The sequence below is a fragment of the Sminthopsis crassicaudata genome, chromosome 3 (assembly GCF_048593235.1).
Source record: "Sminthopsis crassicaudata isolate SCR6 chromosome 3, ASM4859323v1, whole genome shotgun sequence".
Taxonomy (NCBI): Eukaryota; Metazoa; Chordata; class Mammalia; order Dasyuromorphia; family Dasyuridae; genus Sminthopsis; species Sminthopsis crassicaudata.
Genome location: NC_133619.1, coordinates 405,136,192 through 405,148,336, shown reverse-complemented (window position 1 = coordinate 405,148,336; position 12,145 = coordinate 405,136,192).

Genomic DNA, 12,145 nt, shown 5'->3' with positions numbered 1-12,145 from the left:
CTCAGAGGAAGAAATTGAAACTATATCCACTCACATGAAAGAGTGTTCCAAATCACTACTGATCAGAGAAATGCAAATTAAGACCACTCTGAGATACCACTACACACCTGTCAGATTGGCTAAGATGACAGGAACAAATAATGACAAATGTTGGAGGGGATGTGGGGAAATTGGGACACTAATACATTGCTGGTGGAGTTGTGAAAGAATCCAGCCATTCTGGAGAGCAATCTGGAATTATGCCCAAAAAGTTATCAAACTGTGCATACCCTTTGACCCAGCAGTGCTACTACTGGGATTATATCCCAAAGAAATACTAAAGAGCGGAAAGAGACATATATGTGCCAAAATGTTTGTGGCAGCTCTTTTTGTTGTAGCTAGAAACTGGAAGATGAATGGATGTCCATCAGTTGGAGAATGGTTGGGTAAATTGTGGTATATGAAGGTTATGGAATATTATTGCTCGGTAAGAAATGACCAGCAGGAGGAATACAGAGAGGGTTGGAGAGACTTAAATCAACTGATGCTGAGTGAAATGAGCAGAACCAGAAGATCACTGTATACTTCAACAACAATATTGTATGAGGATGTATTCTGATGGAAGTGGAAATCTTCAACATAAAGAAGATCCAACTCACTTCCAGTTGATCAATGATGGACAGAGGTAGATACACCCAGAGAAGAAACACTGGGAGGGGAATGTAAATTGTTAGCACTAATATCTGTCTGCCCAGGTTGCATGTACCTTCGGATTCTAATGTTTATTGTGCAACAAGAAAATGATATTCGCACACATGTATTGTACTTAGACTATATTGTAACACATGTAAAATGTATGGTATTGCCTGTCGTCGGGGGGAGGGAATAGAGGGAGGGGGGGTAATTTGGAAAAATGAATACAAGGGATAATATTATAAAATATATATATATATATATATATATATATATATATATATATATATATATAATAAAAAAATAAATTAAAAAAAAAATAGTAAATGGACTAGAAGAAGCAGAAACAATTTTAGCATTTTGGATCTTAGATTATTCTGGTGTATTTCTTGGGAGCTATCACAAAGATGATTTGTGACAAATCTAGGGGCATGGACTTTTGAATAGGAATATTGCTCACTTGCCCAACCCTCCTCGTATCAATATAAAATTATTTTTAAGATAGATGGAGAGTTATTTAAGGGTTTTCATATAATCCTCAATTCCCATTCCAACATTTCAGGGGTTTCAGGGGTTCCTAGCATCATCCATATTACACTAGCCTAAGATTTGTACATTGTGGCTGCTCTATATTCTAATTGTACCATGAAATTACAATTTGATCTTTGGTGAATTGCATTAGCTCTCTCAGACTGCTTCTTGGTTTAACAAAGAGATTGGATTATATCACTTCTAAAATACCTTCCTATTCTAAGAACTATGACTATTCTGTGACTACAATCCAGAGACAAACGCAAGTCCTCTCATTGTACAAGAAGGCCAAGAAGTTGAGACAAATTATTGAGAGAGTGTGAGATGAATCAAAATGGAGCAATGATAAGAGAAGTTAATAGAAAAAAAGTTCTTATATAGTAAGAACAGTATTAGGTAGAACATAGGACATAAAAGGATGGAAAAAAGATTTAGTAATAATCAAAGAAAGAAAGAATGAACAAAAATAAAGGGAAAATAAGAAAGAAAATGGAAATAATTTCAGAGAGCATGAGAAATAAAAGTTCTTTGAACCAAAAAGCAGTTTATTAAAAAAATTAAAATAAAATTTTTAAAAGCAGCTTATTTGGTTCCACATTCCCCAGAGAAAAATAGTGTGGCCTGAATAAAGAATGATAGTTAATAATCTATTAGCAAAGGTATCTTTCAGATTTGTTTATCTTTTATGGCTGCGCCTTTATGTTTGCATTTTCACAGCAAAAGAGAGAAGGTGATACATTTCATTCCCTTTTAGAATTCCTTTATATAACTCATGATACAAAAATAATGAAAATGGACCAAGAAGTCTACAGAATACAGCATAAACTCTTTTGGTAAGGCATTCAACCATTGGTTGCTACCCAGTTTAATCTGGTTAGGACTAGAGTTAATTTTCAAATCTGTTCTCTACTCAATAAAATGAACCCAACAAAACTTTCATCACCTACTACATAGGAGTTATCATAACATATGATAATGAGGTAACATAAATAAAGCATTTTATAAACTGTAACATTATATAACAGTGGATCACCAATTATCATTGTTATTCCAACAGCAAGACTTTCATAAGAATAATAACATTTCTAAGCAGAAAGGCATGATCTTTGAGAGATCAACTAATTTAAATTAGATTTCAGAAATTGATTCAAGAACTATTCCTTATGCCTTCCTTTAGTGTCCTAAGTCAAACATTTACATCTATAAAGCCATATGCCCAGAGGAGCTGGCAGTTAAAGAGAAGGAAAGCTGTCTTTCCCCATTTTTGTGTTTGTGGAACATGATTGTCAACATGCCCAGGTTTTCTGGTTGTAAGTACTGCATAATGCATGCATATATGATTGGGGTAGGGGGGATATAAAAGAGAGAGAACAAGAAACAGAAACTGATTAAATGGCTGTGTCTATAGGACTCTTAAACAATTGGTCGATTCAGGAAAAATCCATCAAACCAGATGTTTAGCATCATGTAGACAAAACAACTGATGGTTTGGAGAGAGGAAGATAGAGGCAAGAAGGGTAGGAAATTTTCTGAGGCATAAAACACTAGATAGTTTTATCCCGATACAGATTCAGAATTAGGCAGAGAAGAAAATAGTATGACTATTGAACAGTTAGTCACAAGAAGAACGGAATGACAACATTAAGTAAAATAACATTAAAAAAACAAAACTTCAGAAGCCTAATAATGTCTGTGATTGACTTATTTTATGCGTTAGGCCAATCTCTCAACTTCTCCTTATCAGTATTTCCCTAGAAATAGTCATACTGATTGGACTCATTCAGCCTTACTTTTCTAGATAATGCTAGGTTACAAATGGAGCAATATGTCTGAAGAAAAAAATTCAAAATATTGAATTTTAGAGGAGTAGAAAGATTGTAATAGAAGCAGTCCAATAACCAAAGACCATCAGGAAAACTGTTTTCTAAACAGTTTCAAATAACCAAAAGCTAATTAAAGGAATGTCTCAGTAAGATATACTTTAGGAATGACTTGTAAGACTCAAGACATAATTCAGAAAAGACGGCATTGTGGTTATTTCAGATTTTCTTATAAAAATAAATCATGATAGGTTCTCAGAACTATAGATAAAAAATATTGATAAAAAATGTCATTGGAAAAAGACATAGCAAACCACTCAAGTATCTTTGTCCAAAAAACCCTAAATAAGGTCAGAGTCAAACATAACTGAAATGACTTAAAAATAATAGCAATAAAGACTGCTATAATATAGGCATCCTAAGAGAAAAATAATGTTTAATGTCAGAAAAATTTCTCAATTATCAAATCCAGTGACCATTTTGAAATCTTGGCTTTGTTGCATTATTTGAATTAATTGATCACTACTCACAGAAATTTCCTTCTCTAAGAAAACTATACTATCTTAGTTTCTCTCCTATTTCTCTAACTGCTTCTTCACTTTATTTTCACTGATTTTTAACCTAATGTGACCAGTTATGATTCTAAAATTCTGTACTTGATGATTTCAGATTTGTGAGAAGTGATTTACCTGGAGAATATTGCCATCTGGTTATCATGCCAATCTTTCCAATTCAAAATAGCTTACATTTCAAGGGTAAAATTCAAAAAAATTATATTTATTATCCCACAATCTTTTGCTATCTTATCTCTCTAGGTTTTCCTATTCAATTATCTTTTGTGATCCTACTAGTTGGTAGTATCTTTTTTTCTCTTGGTCCTTATACAGGACTTAACTTGACATTTCTCTATTTTCTATGTACTTATAATGTGTTATTTTGCATTATGACTATTTATGAATGTATGACATTCATTTATTGGATTTAAAACTCCATAAGGTCAGGGACTATCTCTTTTCTAAACATTGCATTTTTCCCATGTTCTACACACATTTGATGCTTAGTAAATGTATACTAAATTAAAATGATTGGCATAAGGTTGACTAATCTGAAAGAAAAATAAAATAACAAATGTTGGAAGAGATATGGGGGGAAAGGACATTAGAGCATTGTTGGTTGAGTTGTAAGCTGGTCCTTCCATTCTGGAGAACACTTTGGAACTATGCCCAAAGGTTTATAAAGCTATACATACCTTTGACCCAGCAATACCACTATAAGATATGTATTCCAAATAAATTAAAGGAAAAGGAAAAGGACACACATGTACAAAATTATTTGTGGAAGTTTTGGGGGGATAGCAAAGATTAGGAAACTAGAGAGATGCCTATCAATAGGAAATGGCTGAACAAGATATAGTATGTGATTGTGATGGAATATTATCATGCTATAAGAAATGATGAAGGGGATGGTTAAAAAAAAACAGACATAAATGAACTAAGCTAAAAGAAAGTAAATAAAACTAGGAGTACATTATATGCACTATTAGCAACATTATAACAATAATTGACTGTGAAAGACTTAGCTAGTCTGATCAATACAGTGATGCACAACAAAACGAAAGGACTCATATTGAGAATGCTTTCCACCTCCAGAGACAGAAGTGATAGATTCTCACTACAAATTGAAGCATTTTCCCCTTATTTTTTCTTTTTTAAACAATATTGCTAATATGGAAATGTTTTTCCATGAACTCATATATATATTTATAGATATTTTATTTCTTACCATGTGGGGAAGGGAGAATTTAGGACTAAATTTTTTAATTTAAAATTATAAAAGAAAAATGAAATTTAAAAAAAATAAATAATGTTTGTCTCTGTTTCATATAAGGTAATAGTATAACACTATTCTATTTAGAAAATGCAGAAAATAGTTACAGAATAGTGAGAAAGTTAGAGGATATAAATTATGATAACTCCATGCCTCAAAGTAGGGAATGAAGCAAAATCCAAACAAGTTATACAATTTCAGTATTAGCAAGTATAAAGAGCTGACTAGAATTGTAAAATAAATAAGAAAAAATAGCATATTTACCAGAAGCTTAGAGAGAAAATTGAACTCTATTATAAGAAGAAAAAACAAAAATTAAGAAAAGTAAAGAAAATGCCTCCTGAGAGATTACTGTATGTCTATACTAAAGCATTTATTGATATAATATAAAAGGGAAAAATATGAAACAAGAAGACATTCATATTATCTCTCAGGATAACCATTAAACTAGATGGGAGAAGAATTAGTTCATTCCAGCCCTTTATGATCATATTTGATAGAAGCTGTCAAGGAATATGGTGATCCCAATCAATAGATTTAGGATTTTTAAAATTTGGTTTAGATCAGTGATTTCATTACTTTTGGAAACTCCTGGTGAAATTTTCTCTACCAATTCAGATTAATAACTTATAGTATCAGGAGATTTATCTCATGGCACCAACACAGACTTAACCATGGTAAGATAGTATATATAGATATAGATAGATAGATATAGATATACTATCTTACAGTATACATATACTATTTTATAGTGTACATATACATATATATATAATATTTTATAGAATGTTTCACTTTTATCTTTTTATCTCCAATTCCTTATTCTTTTTCCCAATTATATGTAAAAATAATCTTAACATAATTTTATTTTCAAATTTTGAATACCAATTTTTTTTCTTCTTCCCCCATCCCACTTAGAAGGCAAACAATTTGACCTACATTATATATATATGTAATCACACAAAACCCATTTCCATATAAGTCATTCTGTGAAAGAAAATACAGACAAAAAAAAGAAACATTTTCAAAAGTAAAGAAAAATATCTTTATTTTGCATTGTCTCTCCTAGTTTTTTCTCTGGATATGGACAGCACCTTGGTAGGTATTCAATAATTGATTGCTGCTTGATTGATTGATTAGCTATTGCTCTCTGAGGTCTGATCTCTTCAATTTTCTTGCCACATATCTCTGAATTCTTTATAATCATCATATCTTATGGCAAATATTATATTATATTACATGATATGATATGATGATATAATTATATTATATCATATTATATTATATTCATTGACCATTTTTAAACATTCCCAGAAAGTATTTTATTTGTACATAATAAAGTATGAATGTATTCATATGTCTTTACAAATCAGTCTGAAAAAAAGTGAAAGCATCAGCTCAAAACAATGAATTTTGGGCTTCTAGTTTGTTATTTTTCATCTATATTTCCTACTCTATGTGAATGTTTGAAGGTGATTAAGACAAAAAGACATGGCATACTTATATTTCCAGAAAAATAGACTATCAATGAACACCAGAGTAATTGACTAAGAGATCACTTATCACAGTTGGATCTGGCCAATCCAGCCAAGAGATTAAACCATATATTCTTGGGTTTAGCATAAAGTAGACTTTTTGTTTCTTCTTTCCTTTGTGGGAGGTAGAAGATGGGAAATGAAAAGGTTATTTTCTGCATGGAAGCTCTTGTAAGAGGAAACTTGGTAGTTTCACACAGAGGTGCTCCATTCATAATCAGAACACCTAACAATGAACTGGCTGTTCAGAGCTGCTTTAAATTCAAATGGGAAGATTAGAGAACATCTCCAAAGCTTTGCTAACTCCCAATCTTTTTAAAAAATCAATTGTTTCCAAAATCCTTCCTTATGTTTCTCTTGCAAACAGCTGCACAAAATAAATAAAGTGAACAATCCTATAGTAAAGAAAAGATGTTCTGTGTATGAGTTTAAAGAAAGCACATTTTCCTTCAGACATTGGAGGATTCCTGCAGAAACAATTTATCCCACACAATGCAGGCAGAGAAGAAAGGACACTGAGCAGACACCTCTAGATCCTAAAAAGATTCACAAATGAAGGAAGTTTCCTCTAATCCTGATGTCTTCACAACCTCCTGATCTACATATCACAGCCATCTTGTGCAAGCCCCCATTTTGTACTGTGTATATTTTTACTAGTCATGCAAGGTATAACGTAATAAATTAGAGTAATTTAACTGCAATTGAGCGTAAATTGATACACAATTTCCTAATAAACTGAAATGAAGAGATAATTTCCTGATGCACTCTTTCTTTCTAAACCAGCAATATCAGAAGCATATTCCTAATACATTCTAAATGAGGCATATTATTACAGTTGAATTATTACCAAAGACTTCTTTTCATGTAGCCCTGCTGTCCCACAACAGCGGGCCATCTCAGCCTTGCCATTACATGCATGTTCACCACAGGTATTTTTATTTTTGCCATGCCTTCATGGATTCCTCAGTTTTAAATGTCCTTTGCTTTAAAAGGTGGCTCCGGGGAGATACTGCAACAAACTCAGCCCAAATTATTTTGAGTTTTATGCTCTGTGATTACTTAGAGGATCCTAACTTTAAAAAGGGAAATAAAAGAAATCTAAGATCCTGCCTTACAGGCTTCAAAAAGATATATAGTCCTATCTAGAAGCTGCATGTTCTTCATAGAGGACCAAAGGCCCAATAGAAAGGGGGCCTAGATAACCCTGCTGCTGTTGATGGCCTTTTGGCTAATAAGCTTTGATTTTAACTCAACAAGATACCTGTTATATGTCAGGCATTGTGCTAGTAGTTGTTATTATCAAGTCATTTTCAATCATATTTGACTCTTCTTGATCCCATTTAGGGATTTCTTGGCAAAGATATTGAAGTAGATTATCATATCCTTCTTTAGCTCATTTTACAAATAAAGAAACTGAGGCAAACATTAAGTGGTTTGTTCAGAATCATGAAGCTAGTGTCTTAGGTCAGATTGGAACTCAGAAAGATGAATCTTCCAGACACCAGGCCCAGCATTCTACCCACTGTGCCTCACTTCTCATGTGCTAGGAAAATAAAGAGAGAAATAAAGCATTCTTGCTCTCTGGGAGCTTACATTCTGCTGGGGCAAAACATGAACATAGAGAAATAAATGCAAAAAAATATGAGAGATAAAGTAACCAAGAGAGAAATAGGTAAAGAACTCTAATGTCTAGAAGAAACAGGAAATGCTTCTTATAACAAGTAGTGCTTCAGTTAAACCTAGAAGGGAGCATGGGTTTCTCACATGCAAAGAGGCCTTGGGTTTTGGTCACCTCAATTTTTAGATCTGCTACTTCTGTGTACACCAGATCATGAAGATGGATACATGATGGAATAAGCCTAAATTTTTATATTTGTTTGTTTGTTTGTTTTTGTTTTTGTTTTTATTTTTCTGGAGAGGGTTGATCTCTCAAAGACTAGAAATCTTATGACCACCCTGACACATCTGGCAGTTGTAAAAAAATATATACTAGCAGCACTCATTTAGCAAATAATAGCCAATACCCTATGAAGAAGACTGCTCGGAACAAAGAATATGTTAAGTGACTAGCAATTGTTCATCTGCCCTTTCCTATACCTACTCCCATTCCCTTCCCTGGGAAAAGCAGGCATGAGTGTCATTTTTGGTGTCTTTGCAAGATGGTACGTAAATGCTCTTTCCCCTGTAAACCAATAACTTATCTGTGCCAAGTCTTGTATAATATTACACAATAGGTATATATGTATAAAATCTAATATCCAGATCAAAAATGGCTTCAGGAAAAAAAATGTGATTTCCATGACTATGATTCATGTCTATGACACAGGATGATATCCCTGTTCTTAATTACATATCTGACCTCATTTCAGGGAAGGAATCTATCATGATAGAAGTAGAGATCATCACAGAAATGAGTTACTTCTTTCTGTCCTCCATATTTTCCCATAACCATAGTCCCTTTTTTCCCTACAACGAACTTGACTTCTCTCTCTGGAATCATCCTGAGCCATGACTGGCAACTTTTCTCCTTCTCTTGCCCATATTGTGGCCTCCATACCATTTCCCAGTAATCTTTACACTATGATGCCTTTCCTTACCACACACCTTTTCAAATGTTTTCTTCCTTTACTAGAATATAAGCTTCTTGAGAGCAAGAAAAGTCTTCTTAGTATTGTATTTGCTGCTTGTGTTTGTGTCTTTAGGGCTTAGCACAGTGCTTGATACATCAAGTATTTTGGAGGATTGTTAATCTACTGCCACATCAATGCAGAGTCATAATATGCGAGGAAAGCTGTGTGGCCAGACAGAATAGCTAGACCTTGAGTACAAAAACTCCTTAATAATAATAACTAAAATTCATTTGGGGTAGACAGTTGTTGCAGTGGATAGAGTGGTGGGCATAGAGTCAGGAAGACTCATCTTCCTGAGTTTGGATCTAGCCTCAGACCCTTAATAACTATGTGATCCTGAATAAGTCAGTTAACTCTGTTATCTTAGTTACCTCATCTGTAAAATGAGCTAAAGAAGGAAATTGCAAATCAGTCCAAGTATCTTTACCAAGAAAATCCCAAATCTGATGAAATATCAGATACAATGAAGAAATAACTAAACAACCACAACAAAATTTATATACCAGTTTAAGGTTTGTAAAGCATTTTGTAGATATTTTATGGGATTCTTACAATAATCCTGGGAGGTAGGCATTATAATTATATAATATTATATAATTATCCCCATTTTACAGGAGGCAACAGAGATGAAATGATTTGCCCAGAATCACATGGCTAAAAAAGTATTAGAGGTAAGATCTGAACTCAGATCTTCCTGACTCCAGGTTCAGCCTTGGCTTCCTTATTTATAAAAAATAAGGATAACATTAGGACTCACCTAATTGGGTTACTGTAAATATGAAGTGATAAAAATTTTCTAAAGTGCTTTGTAATTCATAAAATGCTATATGAATATAAATGATATTAGTGATGACTATTAGGAGGAGGATATTAATGAAGAATAGAAGTAATAAGATGATGCCTATCTGGGACTGTGCAATAAGTAGTTATCAAGTTATACGATAATTCTCCCAGCTTTGAAATTCTATTTTTTTCCCTTTTCCCCCCCATTATTCCTAGTGCCTTGGTTCTACTATTAAGAAGATTCACTGGAATCCACAGGCATGGCTTTGAACTCTTTTTGGTATTCATAGCTAGAGAGGTTTTTAGTCAAATTCTCTACCACAATCCCCAAGAGGAGATGAAGTTCTGTTCACTTTTTGGAGGGAGGGTGGGGCAGGATGGAAGTTTAGATCTGTGATTTCATTGAAGGCAGGAAATTTTCAGTGAATAAACTTCTATTACAAAAGAAAATCAGTAACTTCTCAAAAATTTATATTCTTGGAAAATTATCTTGGGCAATAGGAATAAATGATCTGTCCAGGATCATACAGCCTATACAAGGTCAAAGGCAGAATTAAACGTCAAGTTTTACTGATTCCACTGTGCTCTCTTGATTGTATCATACTTCTTCTCAATCCCCACAAATAAATATCATAACATATCATTTGTTAGCTGCCCTCATGCACATTTCTACATAAGGCAATGTATATATCCAACTACTTTTTTTTTTTTTTTAATTTCCCATGTAAGCTTTGGGAAGTCTTTCCACCCTGAAACTCACTTATTGTATGAGCATGGTCAAACTATTTATTTCTCAGTGCCTCTGGCAACTTCCTAAGATTAAAAATTAGAGATGACAAGTTTCTTATCCACACCTCTGGAGTTGAGTTTCCACACTGGGAATTCCTCACATTGATGAAATCAGAGATCAGACTAGAAGAAATAAAGAAAATGGGTAAAGATTTTGGATTTTTTTGTCCCCTTGCCTAATCCCACTACTCACTTTATAATGTTGACTCAAACTGAGCATTCATTAAAATCACCATGTCTTTTTCATGTGATCAATTTTCCTCTTTCAACAGTCTTAGCCATATCTTCCTCATCAGCAACCTCATTTTAATCAATAACTTCAACCCAATTCCCTTCCTTACATTTACTCATCAAACCTCTGTTCAGAGGTTTTAGAAAGTTTGAGTTAAATTTCAAGTCTTTTCATGTCATCAGATTGTAATGAAAAGTCATCTGTCCAAAAGATGATTGAAAATCAAAAAGAGAACCCCAAGCTTTTACATTATCAAGGGTTTGAGATAATTACTTCTTGGTTATTCAATAATAATGTGTCCTTACCTCACATAAATATTATGAGAAATATTATGAGGTAAAAAAAAGAAAAGATTCTATACTGTTATTATTTTTCCTGTTTAATTTTAATTAGACCTATGATTTCATGGCTGTGGTGGGCTCTGGATAAGAACTTTCTCTATCCATGAAATAGACACTTGTGAAAATTATTGTCTTTTAAAATTGTCTCGGACTACTTCAAGGATAAGTGAGTTGGCCAGGATCATACACACACACACACACACACACACACACACACACACACACACAGAGAGAGAGAGAGAGAGAGAGAGAGAGAGAGAGAGAGAGAGCACTAGCATGAATCAGAGACTGACCTAAGCCTTCTCTCTTTTTATAATTATATTTATATACCATTTTTCTGAAGTACAAGTCCTATGTGATTTTTCCCATTTAGAAACTTAGAAAGAATGAAGAAACAAAAGGAACAAGGAACAAAAAAAGCATTTATTAAGTACTTATAATATTTCAGGCTTAAGGTTGGACAGCTGATTTGAATTTAGCTCTCTCTGACTCCAGGACTATCCACTGCAGCAATGCCCCCCCTCTTTTCTTTAGAATCAAATGTAACATCCCTTTTTGGGTTATAAAGCCCTTTAAAACATACACTCATCCACTTTCCACTTCTTTTACTTTACTCACTTCCAAGCATTCTATGATCCAGCTATACTGACTCTCTAGCTATTCCTCACATTTGACATTACATCACTCTTCTCTGTTTATTAGTGTTGTCTGGATCTTATGTCTGAAATGCTCAATCTCTTCACTCCTAATTCTTGGTTCCATTGCTTGCTTTGAGACCTAATCCTGCTTTGTAGAAACTCATCAGAATCCCTGCCTCCTCTGACATTGCCTTCCATTTATATTTATATACTTGATCTCATAAATACATAATTATTTGTCTCCCCCATTAGAATATTAATTCCTTAAGAGAAATGATCATATTTTAGCCTTTCTTTGTATCCTTAGCACTTAGAAACAGTGCCTAGTAAAGAGTAGGTGCTGAATC